The following is a 16106-nucleotide window of genomic DNA, read 5'->3' as shown; positions in this document are numbered from 1 at the left end:
TGCAAAAAAAAAAAAGAGAGAGAGAAAAGCAGCGACCATACCTCATACTGTTGCAGGACATGAAGGTTCCATCAGATAGCAGACCTATCCTGTGGCCTTCTATCATTCAAACCTTACCTGGATATTGTAGATATATGAGGTTTCTGAACAATCTCTAGTCTCTCATATTGTTCCCAAGCTTGAAAATCTGACATTTAATTAATCTCAAAATATGTAGCAAAGACATTCTGTCTATGCAATTCTTCCAAAAAACAAAACAAAACCCTGAGCACCTAGCAAAGCACAGTATAAACAGAGAAGAAAACAAGAGACTTCCCTCTTTCCTCCTCCTTTTACGGATGGACACCACCAGTCTTGGTAGGAAAAAGAATTGGGAGATCTGGCTGAGAACCAGCGAACCAGGCGATTGTACACTATTTCATTCCAGCGCTTTATAATTCCAAGGAGAGACTGTCCCGGAGGACAGGCAATTTCTGTTCTGCCCAGACCAGTCCTGAAACTCAGCAACCCAAATTGCATCTCCAGCTAAGAAAGAAGGCTTCCTTCTCACTGCAAGCAACTGGAACTTATTTTGCAAACAGAGACAAGCCAAGGCTAAAACTTTCTTTGTCGCAAAGTCTTTCTCATTAACCATAGACAGACATCCACTGGGGTCACTTAATGGTAAAGGAAAGACACTCTGCACATGTTCAGAAATACTTCCAAGCACTCTGCAGCATCAAATCCCCATAAACTCAGCAAAAGGCACTCAACCCATGTGGAAACTGAGCCTGAACCCCCACATCATTGGACATCATGCTATCATTGAGCTATAAAAACCATTTGGAAGTGGATTATCATCTGTGGCAGATCCAGCTGCAAACTATTACTGCAACACAATGATAGGGCAATAGCCAACAATGTGCAAATATAGCCTGAGAAAAGGTTATGGAGCTAAGACCCAATCAGCACCAAATAAATCCTGCCTGCAACAGCGAGGCATGAAAGGGGCTTCCCACATGTCTACCCATGAAACTAGAATAGTTTCATTTTCAAGGACAGATCCACCAACAACTACTAGCTACGAGGACCAATCAGAACCTCTGTGTACAGGGGCAGTGTACCTTTGAACTGGCCACAAATTAAAATAGCATCCTATATGAGAGGTACACAAGTTTGATTCAATGAGTCATGTTCATGCCCATACAAAGACATACCAGCTGCTGGAGAAGAAATCACTCATCCCACCTTCTCCCTAGTATTGTGATCTCGCTCACGAGTGTATTTCCATGCCGTGCTTTCTGCCTGGCTCACTTCTAGGAGTAAGACAGCAACCTGCCTGCTCATCTACTGACCCAATCCCAGGCAAGGAAGCTGGAAAGACAACACCCCACCTCCCGCCTGACCCTCAGGTCAGCATCATCTGCAGAAAGATCTTCCACAAGCACATCCATTAAGACCACACCAAGGACCACATGCTCTGTACTCTCCCCTCCTTGCCAGCCAATTATAACACCAAGTTTTTTCTTTTTAATATAGAAGCTTTTCATCTGCTAGTATCAAAAGCACTCTACCTTTTGTACCTCATCAAGGCTCCCAGAGGATTAATGCAGGCTTATTATACCCATTTTACAGATCTAGTGCCAAGAGTGAGCAACAGCAATTTGCTGGATTCTGATTTCACAGCACCTAATCCTACATGCTGTCCCTTAGGGCTCCTAATTAAAATAAATGCATTTAAGTATAAGTGGGGATTTGAACCCAAAAGACCCGGGTTCAAGTCTTTGTCATATACACTGGAAAGAATCGGGCAAGTCATTCAGCCTTATGTGCAATTTGGGAAAATTAGTGGCTAACTTAACAAGACTGTTGCAAGGAAGAACATGACATATTAAAAATCTCTATAAACTGTTTACCGGATTCACAGGGAGACATAAAACTCTTAGCCTCAGTTCCACCACCTGTAAAATGGGAATGTTGAGGACACAATCCTTAGCATTTCCATAGTGCACTTCAAGATACCTCGTTTACTTTACAAGCCTGCAATGCTGCTGCTCCTCCATCTCCTTACCATTGCCGCCTTCTCCTTATTTTCTAAAACCACTTTATTAATGAAGTTGTTGGCCCCGTGCCTGTTATAAGAAGCCATAAGATCAAGTCACTCTCAGACAAGGGAAGGGCTGTACAGAAGGGAAGGCATTCAGAAAAAGAGAGCTTTGTAAATTGACACACACACCCCACACACACACCAAAAGATACACATCCACAAAAGACATCCTACTTAAGACTGAACATGCTCATAGAATGTTGAGAGCACCTGAATGCCCATTAATGTCTAGCAGGGGAGAAAGGAGGCAAGTTCTTGCTAGCAGCCACTGAATAAGGTCTGCACTTTGTTCCTCCTGTTTGCAGGTATTTAGCCTGGGCTGGGTGGCCAGAAGCACAAGCCGAAGGACAAGGGCCAAAGGGCTCTTGTTCCACAGGCTGGGGCCAGTCCAGTGAATTCAAGACCTGCCCACAATGTTGTTTCATGTATTCTTTGGGTTACATTTGTTTAAATTGTTTATTGGTTTAAACTGCATTTTAGTATATTGTAAGCTGCTTTGGGTCCCTTTTCAGGAGAAAAGTGGGATGAAAATGCTTAAATAAATAAAAGAGGGAAATCAACTTGCTCAACCCCTTGAGTTTACTGAATCCACAGGAGGGGGAGATTCAGGGGAACAGAGGACTTTCCACATCATTCTCTCACTCCTGCAATTATTCATGGAGCACCCCCCCCCGCTTGCTTTATTCCCATCAATATATGTTAGGGCTGCCCAAATTCTGCATCTGAGATTTTGCTACTAGCTTAGAGACTGGGGGGCCAGCGCATGCCTGGCAGGGCTGGAGAGCACAACCAAGTTCAAAACTTGCCTTTTCATCTCAAATGCATAGCTTAAACCAGCCAATAACCTTGCCCCTTCCTTTTCTGGCAACTGTCATGAAAGCAACGCACACAGGTCAAGCCAATTCTTTTCTAGCTGGCAAGTCTCCCAAGCAATTAAAGAGCAATGTAACCAAGAAGCAGGCCCCTGCCCCAAGGAGTATACAATCTAGATTTTGTTGCCTTCTTAGTCACTTGGGGGTGGGGAGAAAGAGAGTAAATATTCCACACGAGTTAAAAACAGCAGCACACGCTCCAAAATCTAAGCCGTATGCCAGACCTCCGTGCCAGAACCAGGCTGACCAACCCCACCACGTATTCCTCGATCCAGCACTCCCTGCTCCAAGGGAACAGCAACCCCTCCTCTCCCGGTGGATTTGCCTCCCCGCTGCGGGCTGCCCTTTCTTGTGGTCTTGTGTGCTTTAACCACTTCCTGCCTTCAGAGTGAGGCCAGAGCTGAGTCAGCTCCGTGCAGGAAGGAACTGGGGGGGTTGGGGGGGAACAATAACACTTCCAAAAAAGCAGCAGTGTTTTCCTCTTTCCAGCTGAGTTGGAACTGTTGCCAGACCTTCCCTGGTCCTTGGGAGCCAACACCACCTCCGTCCTGATCACGAAAGAATGATCACATCTTCTTAAGCTGCTCAGCCAAACTTCAACGTCAAAGACAATTTCTTTGGGAAAGTAGCAGGGAAAGAGAAAGCTTCAGCATGGAAATTACATCCACCCTGAAAACTCTGCCCCAAACTTTATAAGAGTTGGCTATTGCTGCTCAGTAATTAGGGAAAGGCTCTCAAGCACATGCTCAGCTGCACTCTTATCCGTTGACATTACAGCCAGGATTTCCAGCAGACTTAAGGATGAACAACACCTAGGCAGGTATCTTGTCAAAAATGAAATTGCACATGAAGACAGATGCCCAAGACCTCTGTGTTAACAGGGGGGCCTCAACACGTCCCTTCCAAAGTCATTCCAAACTCACTGAAAACACAATTCCCTTTGCCAAAGCAAAGGTCTGGCCATTGGCTTGAGGCTAGTTCTGGAGAAAGCACTTATGACCCATACCAGTCCTCCAATTATTTCAGTTTACCTAGAAGGAATAAAGCTAGAGGGCTCTTCCATTACACTCACCCCACTAAGCCAATTTGGTGTATTCAACCTAATATGGCTCAGGTAGGAAGGGGCAATGGAGGAAGCAAACCCATGCAAAGCCCCATTTGATGCAAGTTAAAGAACAAACAAACAGGTAAGTTTGATCTCATCAGATCTCGGAAGCCAAGCAAAGTTGGTCTTGGTCAGTAATTGGATGGAAGGCTTCCAACGAAGACCAGGGTTGCCGCGCCAGGCAATGGCAAACCACCTCTGTTAGTCTCTTGCCATGAAAACCCCACCAGGGGTTGCCGTAAGTCAGCTTATGACTTGAGGGCACTCTCCACCACCAAAAAACCCCAGGTGCCAGGCCATGCCAGTCAGCGCTCCTCAGTGATCTCCAAGTTCTATTTCAGAGTTTACAAAAGGTAGCCAGGCTGGCACTGTGATAGTGGGCAGTAAATGCCACACCCAACATGTGTCACAATTCCCAACTAAGCAGCACTAAGGAAATGAAAATTGTTCTCTCACCCACACAACAAAAAAAGAGAGAGGGAAAATGAACCTCACTGGAAAACAATGGCTTCTGAAAAGATTATTTATACCTTACCTACCGTTCCGGAAGTCTAGAAGTGTAATGCTTCCACAAATGCACCATGAACTACAGAAAAATAGGCCTAGTGTAGAAATTATGGCACTGAGAGACATCATGGTTTCATCTGTTTCAAAAATACAAATCACTCGCCCTTCTTCTGATCGCTGGTTGCCTTTCTAGTGCAATCAAGATGTGGGACTTCCCCCCACTGCCCACCCCAGACATTCTCCATGGCCTCTAGAAACCATCCCGGTGCCCCTACACAGATGCCACACGGCTGTCATTTTACTCTCTTCCCCCAGAGCCCCTGCTAAGCCTCCTCCTCAGTGGAGTTTGAGCAAGAGAACTTTCCATAGATCGTGCCATCATATTAATCATGGAAAGTATAGGCTGCCACTTGTATTTTTCACCTCAGAGAACCAAGTGTCAGGACTGGAGGTTACCCGCCAAAAATTAAAAACCCTGCTACTGATCACCCAGCCCAGGCGGAAATGGGCCATGATCTCCTCAGGGGTTGATAATTCCCATTTCAACTCACTTCAGCATCTTCTTAAATGCAGCCCAAACCAGAGATTGAAGCTAGTTCAAGTCAGTTCAACCATTTTGAAAACTTAAGCAATGTATACCTTGGGCATCCCTCCACTTGCCTTGAGAGACACTATTGTTTGGATTGTTTCAGGTGGGCAGCTGTATTGGTCTGTAGTAAAAGAGCAAGATTCGGGTCCAGTAGCAACTTAAAGACCAATTTGATTTTCAGGGTATGAGCTACTCGACCCGAATCTTGCTTTGTGTTAGGTTTGTGCTAGTTCATCTGTAAAGGATGGTCATGAAGATAGTCTAGCCTCATGAGGAAAAAAAGGGACAGGAACCATCTTAATGATATTCTGCATACTTCCAAATTTGTAATTCTATGGGCTGGCTCAGAAACACATCCTGTAGCTCTTGACAACTGCAACGCTTAAGTAAAGACTTGCACGCATCAATGGATCATCCCTAATTCAGTGCCACAGAGACAAGCTCACAGACTCTGCTGCCAATGATCTAGTGCAGAGATACCAAGCAGTGCACACCATACACGTGCAAACAAGCCGGATGACACATCAGCATTCAACAGAGCACACAGAAGCTAACAAGGCCAGAAATTGGCATGTCACTTGGGGAAATCGGAACATGCTAGACAAGAGAATATTTAGAACTTAAACGAGAGCAATGGTGGTGGGAGTTGCAGCGGCAATTGTTTTCCATTAAAGGGAAACAGGAAGTACGCTCCCCTCAGGGTCTCCGGAGGAGGTAGAGTTCAGGGCAAGAGAATTATATAAATGGATTTCCGGAGAAGGAAAAAGTAGCCAAACTGCTGGGCTGTGGGAACTGCCCGGAGTTTTACCAGGAAGCCCATCCCACCATGAGGACTGGAACGCTGCCAGGGGTAAACCTGATCTCTGATATTCTCCATTGACAAGGGGAGGAAGCACTCACAATGAATTGATGAAGCTTTTGTTACCAGTTGGGAGTGGTCAGCCAGAAATCAGTCTCCTTTCAGAACCAGAAACCTATATTCAGTGCCACAACAGAACATCTGAGCATGTGCAGAGTGCAGTTCCTTTGCTACCAAATAAAGCTGGAATGCTTTGAGGTCAAAAGGTGACAGCCCCCCCCCATCTGTTTCTTCCCTGCCTTCCTTTCCTGAGAGCCACGTTGGCAGAAAATTATTTCATCTCTATGCAAAAAAAAAAAAAAAAAACTCACTCCTAGTCGCTCTCCAAACCTGCATGGAGTAGAGGCATTAAGTTCTTGTTAATTTATACAAGTTTAAAATAGCTCTTAGCTGAGTGTTAACAGCTGCCCCAAAATGATAGTTGTTATAAAAAGCAAAATGTGAGAGCAGAAATAAAGACCCTGGCGTGGGTGGAGGAAATCCATGGATTCAACAGTCACACTAGGAAAACCTGAAGGCTTTTGAAGGAAACCTTCATTCCAAAAGCACTTAAGCCATTGAGAACATCATCTTGTGGAGCACAAACTAGGAACCCAGATAGCCCTGGGGAATCTGGGTTTCCCACTTGGAGGGTGGACCCCAATACTCTGTGCCTCTGAGTGCAGAACAGTTGTACCTGATGAGTCAAACAGAGTCCTGGGCATTCTCTTGCCTTTGAACGGCCTGTCTAATGACTGCTGTGGGCGTGAAGTCCATTTTGGGCTCAATCAAACCTTGAGCATCTTGAACAGAAGTCACAGCCAGCAAACAGGAGAAAGCCACTCTCCATGGCACTGCCAAAGGACAGCCACACTTCTGGATAACAGCCTGATCGTGGGCGTGAACAAACAGATGGTTCCATTGGAAAAGTACCAAGTGGCTGATCACAAGTGGATAGAGATGAATGGACACAAAAAGGTCTAAGATATGGACACCTCCTTGGCACTCTTACTCTTTCTCTCCTTGCTCATTCCTCATTTCTTGGCAGAATTATCTGCCAACAAGACAGCCTTTGAATGGAATGCGGAGGGTTATCCCCAGGTAAAAGTGTGTGGCAGTGGAGGGACCTCCCAGAGAACATTAAGGAGCAGTTCTTCAAAGCTGGCCCATCATACAGTAAGGAAAAGGCTGTCTGTTACTCCACTGCCAGAACTGCAGAGCTGACCAGAGGATTTGGCGAGGCAGCCATTCTCTGCCAGACTTAAACCAGTTTTGTGCCTTAAATAGGTAGCCAGAGAGAGATCCAGGAGCCTCCACAAAGCTCAAAAATAATTCCCACAGAACTCCTGCTGGGAACATGCAACCCAACAAACCAACAAACCCAACTGATCCTCTTCCGGTAACCTACAGGACAGCATGAGGGTCATCCAAGATGTTGCAAATTAGGGGACTTTGTGCTATACTGGGCTAGTAGTGAAGGCAGGGAAGAATATGGGTGGCTGTGGAGGGGGAGGCGAAGAACAAGAGATAGAGCTAGCCGGAAGGTGGCAGCAAGAAAAACAGGGTGGTAAGGTAGGTAAAGGTAGTCTCCTTGTAAGCACTAAGTCATTACTGACCCACGGGGGGATGTCACATCAGGACACTTTCTTGGCAGACTTTTTGTTACGGGGTGGTTTGCCATTGCCCTCCCCAGTCATCTAAGGCAACAAATCCCAAGATTTGTTGAGACTCAAAGAATCCTGGCTCACACATTTGCAATCCTCGGTTGATGCCTGCAAGTCAAGTGCTGACCTACCAAGTAGAGAGGAAAGAAAGGGATTTGGATGCCACATGTGAATCAGCCCAGTTGGACTAGCAATACCTTTTGCTAGCCCTGTTTCCCCATTTGGAAAAGCACCTGAATCTATGCACAGACTGAGTCAGAAATTCACAGCAGACAGATCCCAGCTACTTACTAATGCAAATACATGTAGGTAGGTCTCAATTATACACCAACCAGGCCTACTTTCCAATGTAAATATATTCAGCTGCTACTGTTAGATAGTGGCTTAAGTCTCCAAACAGTTACAGTAGCCTACGTGATGGGATTGAAAGCAGTTTGCATCACAGCAGCGGCAGTAACGGGTCTCCACAAAGCATAAAATACAGCACCTTTTCCATTCCAGCTGACGTAATACAGAAGCCATCAGGTTATCTCAACAGCTTAAGCCTGCTGGATAGAAAGGTATCAATTCTCACCTACTTGATCAAGGAACCACTTCACACTGAAGTCAGCCAGTTGTCTAGCAAATGAATTTAACCGGATCAACAGCAGCATGTCTGAGCATCTTTCTTTCCAGTTCTGGTACTAGAAACCCTTTGAATTGGACAGCCTAGGGGCTGAACCTAGGATTTCCTGAACGGGCAACTTCCACTCCAGTTATTGCGGCCTCTCCCAGGATCTGATATTTACAAAGAAAAGTAGAGTCCTCTAGCTCAAAGCTGGAGTGGGCTCCAGAATAGCCACTGAGCAAAGGAAAAGAGACTGAGACCCAAGACAGAGTACTAGAGAAGCAAAGCGAACAAAGGAAGGAGGAGAATTTAATTGGGGGGGGGGTTACAAAGAGAGGAGGTCATGTTAAATAACCAATGGTGACAAATTTTAGACACCACCAAAAGCAGCACCGAGCTGACTGATGGGACACAGTCAGCAGGGAGACTTTCCTGCGCTCACTCCACTGCAATTACCGTTCTGACCCACGTGCCCACGTACAGGGCACGTGGATTTCCAGATGGCTTGGTCTAGATCTAGGTCTTTGGGGGCCGTGGGACAGGAAGGGAGCTTCCAGGTACTACATAATTCCTCCAAGACTCCTCCTCCTTGCCCTGATACTGAAAACTAGACCACAGCGATGAGCAACATCTCCAGGAAAGGTCCAGTCTGCCTTGCCAACTCCTGCCTGTTTTACAGAGCAGAAAGGGAACATCTAACCCTAAGCACCAGCAACCTGTAAAGCATCCCTGCATTTCAGGTGCAGGACCAGGAGCATACCAGGCGCCCCTTGGAAGGTTTTTCCCATGTATGCAACCATCAAAAGCCTGGGTCCAGAAACAGGTGGTCTCCTGTTCCAATCGCACTTCTTCCACTCGCTCACCTTATCAGCCCATCCTACGCAGCCTCACACACACCGTCTGCAATATGGGGACAACACTGACCTCCCTTAGAGGGCTGTTGCAAGGATTATTGAGATAATGTATGTTAAACACTTTGAGTTCTCCAGAAAAAGCCTATTTTAAACATTATTTTTCAGTCTCCCATCAATGGCTGCATTTCTCACTGAATTATAACGAGGGGAAGGTCATTTTGTGCAATGGGGCTGTTGGAGAGCTACTACTTGACAATTTCTTCTTTAAGATACATCTGAATCCATGCTGCATGAGTAGCAAACTAGCCCCCCCCCCCAAATACGTAATGAGGACAACCTCTGCCTTGATGTGTCATAATGTACCCTCATCCATAAGGCATATGAACCAATGAACAACCAACATGGGCTGGAATCAGATAGAGGACCTCCCATCTCTGAGGTTGTCTCAGGCAGGGAGTAGGTGCTCAATGACATTAGAGGCACCAGAGTGGGAGAGAAAGTTTCCTAGATAGGCCAGGGGACTGACTCAGTATGTGGCTAGGGTGGCTCATGGATCACAGCTGGGTAGGACTTCAAACAGCTGGATGTGCCCCCTCTCCCATGACAACCTTGCAGCTTGGCTTCCTTCCTTGAGCCACCTGTGCACTGGCTCTCTGCTTGTAGCCTTCTGCCCACTGGATTGCACATATGCTACATGGGGGTTGAAGAGACCCGTCTGAGGCTAGGAGGATAGACTTGGCAGTGTTTTGATCTCTCCCCCCCCACACACACACCTACCTGTTCCCTAACGCTACCACCAGACAAGTATTTTTCTTCCAACAATATCTGCTACAAGAGAAAACAAAATCCTGCCTTCCCCAGCTTCCCATCCATGCTGCGGCATCCCTGCAGAAATCACAGGCACTGCCGTCTAGCGTATGCCAACGCAGCATGTCGCCGGGAACGGGGGCTGGAGAAACACAGACAGAATTGGGCAGGACAGTTCTGTTTAGAGAATCAAGCTCAAACCAACATTGTGTGCCTGTGTGTTTAAATTAAAAACCATCTCAAAGCCACTTCAGTGGACTGCAAGCCACACGGCCACTCCACCCCAAAGGCAAAAGCCACCGAATCCAAGATAAAAGAGCTTGCAGAGAGATCAAGGGGGAACAGAACTGCAAGCTCCAAGCCATTTGGTGACTCTTCTCCCCACCTCTGCGCACGCACACACGCACACACACACACAAGCATCAAAGACATCTGATCTGGAGATTCACAGCTCCTCTGACAGTGCCTAGAAAAGACATTTGAAAGAAAACAAAAAGCTTTCCCCCCTCATTTGGGAACAGGAGGAGAAGCAGCAGAGGATGTGCCACTGCCCCCTGCTGGAAAGCAAGGTATAGTTTTCACGGTTTCCCAAACCTTCAGGCAGGAGGGACGGGGAAGCTAACTGCAAAATGAGTGAGGCGCCAACAGGATAGTCCAAAATCAGACACAAGCAAAGCCAGTTCAAGAAAAGACTGCTCTGTAGAGCACCTGCCATCCCTCAAATATATGCAACACCATTTGGTTTTTTCCTCCCTGGAAGATAATTCATGCAACAGTCACTAAAGTCCTTAGCTGTCTACATTTCACAGGCTGCGTCGTAGCTTTTGAAAGCTGCACGAAAGCTTAACAGTATAATTTTAGAGTCAAAGAAAAGCTGACACCAGAGTAGGGTGTGAGACTTCCATTAAGCCCCTGCCCCAATCTTCATCTTAAACACCTGGAGGGATCTTATAAAGATAACCTAAACTAATGCAACAGCCCTACAGGATAAAAGCTCGCTCCAAGATAGACATCAGAACTGATTTGGGTGGAGATGAGAAGGTGAAAACAAGGAAGAGAACACATTTCAGATGCAATCCTGCATACGCTTACTTGGAAGAAAGCCGACTGAACAAAGCGGGCCTTACTTCTGAGTAAATACAAATAGGATTGCACTGCACAGTGGTCATTCCCTCTTGCAAGCTCAGGATCAAACCCTTGCATTCTCATGTTAGTTCAATGTAGAAGAATTATCACCGCTGGGCACCACAGTCCATATCAGTCACAGATTAGAATCCTCAACTTTTCACAGACTGGAGGGGGCGGGGGGGGGAGATTCACACTTTTCAGCACTCTAGTCCGCCGGCCCCCCCCACCTTGGGTATAAATATCAGAGCCTTGCCGGATCACACTGGGTTTTGTGTAGTCCTGCACAAATCCCTGACAACAGCCAGCAGATTCCTCTGGAAGCTCAGAAGCAGGCATGGAGGCAACCTTTCTCTCCTGTTGCTCATCCTGAGCATCTGGTATTCAAAGGTAGACTGCCTAACGGGTCGCATTTAGCCAGCAGAGGTAACCCCTTGATGACTAGCCTTCATGTATCTGCCCAAACTGTTTAAACCCCATCCAAGTTTGGATCACTGCCAAATCTGATAAGCAATGCATTCCACCGATTAGGTATATGATGTGTGATACAGGGCTTCTTCTCGCCAATTTCAAAACTAACCACCAACCAATTTAATTTGGATTTATCTCACTGCATTCAAATGTTGTGACAGTGAAGGGGAAAAAACAATGATACACACCATACAGGTCACAGGCAGGTCCATTAACAAGGCAAGTTATTCACATTCAGTGATTTTTGAGGAACTGAGGGCCAAGCTACAAGCGACGAATGACACTTGAACGGCAAGTGTATTTCTCCCTGTTCACTTGCCCTCCACTCAATCCACTTGCCGTTCAAGTGTCATTCGTCACTTGTAGCTTGGCCCTCGGTCCCAACCTCATATCCTGCCTACTTTCCATTATAGCTTTGTGCAAGGCTGCCAACTTTTCAACCACCCTTGCTCCTGTGCTTTTAACAGCAGGTTAGTTAACACAAAAATGCAGATGTCTGTGCTATTAAAAACACCAGAACAGGCCTGACTGGGGCTCTTCCTGGTTAGTTGGCAACCCTAATGCATGCTATTTCACTTCTGTAATCAGATGCTAAAGCAACAGGGAGGGAGAGAACACACCAGAGCTATTTGGAAACTTTGAACTAGAGAGTAATTTAAAATGAAAGCAACCCTGAATGAATGCTATTGCATCCCCGTCTTTGTACTGATGTAAACAAGCCCTGGGGATCTACTTGCGTTTAAAAATTACTTGAGAGAAAAGGCAGGAGAAAGAATAGAACATAAAGCATGTGTTTGTGTGTGGGAGGGGGACCTGCAGGCTGAAAGGAATCCCAGATGGTGCTGTGTATGCACACACTCCCGATCCTGGCTCTACACACAGAATTGTGTTTTGTTTTAAAAGGGGAGAGGCCAGACCGGACCCAGCGAGCCCTTCTGTCTGATCAGCTCTTACCAGCTAGCGGGACTCCAATGTTTGCTGACAGGAGGCTTAAGCAAAGCAAGTATTTCTGCTTTTTTGGAAGGGGGGTAGGGGCTGGAAGAAACTTAAAGGCTCCATCCAGCAGGGACAAACAAAAAGACAAAATAATTAAAAGACAGGGAGGGCAAGGAAAAGCTGCGCAACTGAGTTTCTGCAAGCCAAATGTCTGCTAGAATCATTTTCATGCTTCTTCTGCAGGCATTTGGCAGCTTGTCTCTGGCCTGCTAGCAGGGGCTCAAAGCAGCTGGCTGCACAGGCAGCCCCCCCCCCCCATCCACCTGTGGAAGAAGGACTGGGAAGAGAAGCAAGCATCACCACTGTCAAAGGCCCAAGCGGCCCTGGCCCCCTTGCCTCGGAGTAAGCCCCCCTCCCCACGAACTCGGAGGGGCAGCCCCCTCGGCCAGCTGCAACAAACACAAACCGGAGTCTGGGGCACTTTAAGGACTAACAACATTGAATGATTATTAAGGTCTTTAAGATGCCCCCAAGACCCTCGTTTGTTCCAGAATAAACTCAAGTAGGTCGCTCTGCACTCATCAGCGCTTTCTTGAGTGCAAACTCCACCCCGTTCGGTGTGATTTACTTTTGAGTAAACATGCAGGGGGGCGGGTTGCAAGAGTCCCACGCGAAGCGATGGAGAAAGAAGCGCCCCAGGCAAAGGCACGGGCACCACCGCTTTTCCTGCCCGCTCCAAGAGTCATCAGAAGAAACCTGATCCGGAGCAACAACACGCGCACGCCCCAGCGCGCACACACACAAAAGGGAGTCGTATTTTCTTTTCAAAAAAAAAAAAAAACTTTCCACAGCTGTTTCTCTCTGGTTCAAAAAGAAAAACAAGCCGCGCAGACGGAGATAAATCTTTAAACTTTTGTGCAAAGGCCAAAGAGGAGACAATGGGGGGGAATTAAAAAAAGGCGTGCGTTGGGAAGGCAACACTCGACGGCTACAATTCTGGGCACATTTACTTGGGAGGCAAGTGCTGAAACCCTTGGGCATTACAGCCGGGCGATCAAATTTCAGGAGGGAAATAAAGAGATTCACACAGTGCATTGCCCTCCCCAGCCCCACGAGCGCATCCCCAGCTCAGGCCAATAACAAACAGCCAGGGACGCTTCCTCGTACTCTTTCAGGGAAACGGGGGGGGGGGTGGAGGAATCTAATTTAAATGGGGGGGGGAATGATCTACCTGGCCGGGGGCGAGGATCCTCGAGGGGTCGGGCCGGCACAGGTGACTCCAGGCAAAGAGGAAGGCGGGTGCAACTGACGAGGCTCCGGGGCTCTCCCCAAGATCCCCCTCCCCGGCCGGCGAAGCTGGGCACGGCCTCTTCTCCCCTCTCCCCCAGCCCCGTCCTTGCAAAGAAATCCCTTCTGTTTGGATCGCCGCGAGCGACCAGGGTCCGACACGCGCGCGCAGGGCTCCACCCCGGCCGCCCCCTCCCCAATACCCTGCAAGGTAAACACTGGCCAGGGAAAGGGGGAGGGAGATCCGAGCGAGGGAAACAATAGCTGCGCCGCGGATCCCGATCGCAACAATGCGCTTCCCGGAGCCTCACCAGATCGCCGGGCTCTCCGCTCGCCTTCTCCACTGTCCCGCTGCCCGCTCCCCCGCCGCCTTCCTTTCTTCACCAAACGGGAAAGGGGAAGGAGTTAGGTCCAAAAGCACAGCCTCGCCCCTCGAGCGGGCTTGGGGCTTCCTCCTCCCCCTCTGGAACGGAGGAGAAAATTGCAAAAAAAAAAAAAAATCAGGGGATCCCTCGTTCCGGCATCGGGTCTCTGTTTTGCAAAGATCTACCGCCCCAGCCCAAAGCTCCCCCCGCAAATCTCCGCGCAGACGGAGCCGCTGCCACCGCAGCCGCGTCTCTGGCCCCGCTTTGCTGCGCTCTGGAAATCCGTCGTTTTCCCTTTCGCCCTCCTCCCTTCCCCTCCCTCCTTCGCTCCTTCTTTCTTTCATTCTCCTCCTTCCTTGACGTCAGACCCCGGGGCGGGAGTCAGGAGCCGCGAAAGGGGACGCTCTCTTCCTCCCCCAGCCAGCCCCCTGGAAGGGAATAAGGCTACGGACCCTTCTGAAGCGCCCGGCCCTGCAGGAGCGCGCAATTCTACTTTCTTCCTGAATTTCCAACGGGCTGCTGGAAGCCTGAGGATTCCCCCCCGCCCCCGTTTTCTGCATCTATGTATTGTTGAGAGGTGAGATAAAGGATCGGTTTTGCATCACTCCTTCGCTGAACTTTTTTTTTTAATTGTACTCGTCTGCTGTGACACTTAAAGCTCCCTGATCTTCTTTCGTGGGGAAACAAAGCGTCGATTGTACTTTGCATTCGTGTAATATCGAAAGATTAATGGGAATTGAGACGTTTGAATAACACTGCCCTCTGCTGGACAGAATCGGATCTTTGCCTGGTCTCCCCCCCCCCCCCCGCAATTGCACTGGGAGAATCCCCATTTCAACTAAGTTTTTAGACTTTGTTTTCAGTGCTGCAGTCTTATCTAATCGTGATTCTTAGCATTTATTTAGTACTTAAAAGTACTCAAATCATTTCATGTATATTATCCTTTAGGGCTGTCTGGGGCCGTTTCAGATTGGGAAAATTGGAGGGGGAGGGTTATGCCTTGTCTCTCCAAAAGCCATAGTCTCAGCCCAAATTGGGCCTTCTCATGGCTGGAATTTAGATCAAGAGCATGACCATTCAGCATAAATGTCATAAACAGGATTAGGACAGGATTGTGGAACATGAGGACAATATTATGTATGGTTAGGACCGGTCAATAATTCCTTCAAACAACCCTATAAGGCAGGTCAGTCCTCTTATTCCAGATGTGGATCAGGAAAGTAACTCAGAGTGACTCCCCTTGAGCCATCAAGTTCATAGCAGATATGAGATTCAAACCAGGGATTGCCTGAGTCACTGGATAAAAGAGACCAAAACAGACAACAATCCTGAAGACAGTTAAAAATGTCTTGAAAGGAGCATCACTTCCTATAGTGTGCCCAAGTCCTTGGTCTCACAGCTGTCTCTTTCTAAACCGGCTTTGCAAGTTTTGGAAACCATGCAAAAACCTACCGTTATCTGTTTGATTAGAGGCAAAAAATGAGAATCTACAGTACAGCTTGAGGGAGGGGGGAATCACACTAGTTCCAAGTGTTCTCTCTAGCTTCCCTTGGGGAACCAGGACTGCCCTAAAACGTCTTGCTGCTTCAAGCAACCAAAGCACGTGATCAAAGAGATTCCTCCCAACATTTTCTGCAGCATTACCAAGGATCCTCAGATCACCTGTTGCTGCTTTAACAATGCCCCTAAAAATATTCCCAGGCATGCAAACTGCTAGTGAAGTTTGGATGGCCCTTTAAAGCTAAACTGAGCTGGCTTCAGTCTTGCACAGTCTGCTTTTTCTTTCACATGAATCCCTGTGGTATACTGATGTGCTTTAAAATTGCAAAGCAAGAATGCAAACTCAGGATCTCTTTGCAGTTAAGGACTAACTAATCTGAATTAAGTGACCCCGAACCTGCCCTTTTACTTATGGACATAAAAGAGTGCCTTGTGAGATCAGACCAAAGTCTGCTTAGTCTAGCATTCCTTGCCAGAATCCTACCAACCAGTG

The 16106-nt window shown here is 47.5% G+C and overlaps 1 protein-coding gene across 2 annotated transcripts in view; it reads right to left on the bottom strand.

Annotated features, from left to right (window-relative positions):
* SEMA4C (semaphorin 4C) overlaps positions 1–14394 on the bottom strand; it is a 60688-nt gene extending 46294 nt beyond the window's left edge. For both annotated transcript variants that reach the window (XM_054998451.1, XM_054998452.1), the window contains exon 1: positions 14060–14394. The gene's annotated coding sequence lies outside the window, so the exon portion shown is untranslated. The remainder of the gene's footprint in view (positions 1–14059) is intronic.
* Between the last annotated feature and the right edge of the window lie 1712 nt (positions 14395–16106).

Source organism: Eublepharis macularius, chromosome 14 (genome assembly GCF_028583425.1).
Source record: "Eublepharis macularius isolate TG4126 chromosome 14, MPM_Emac_v1.0, whole genome shotgun sequence".
Classification (NCBI taxonomy): domain Eukaryota; kingdom Metazoa; phylum Chordata; class Lepidosauria; order Squamata; family Eublepharidae; genus Eublepharis; species Eublepharis macularius.
This window is presented reverse-complemented; position numbering and strand designations above follow the sequence as displayed.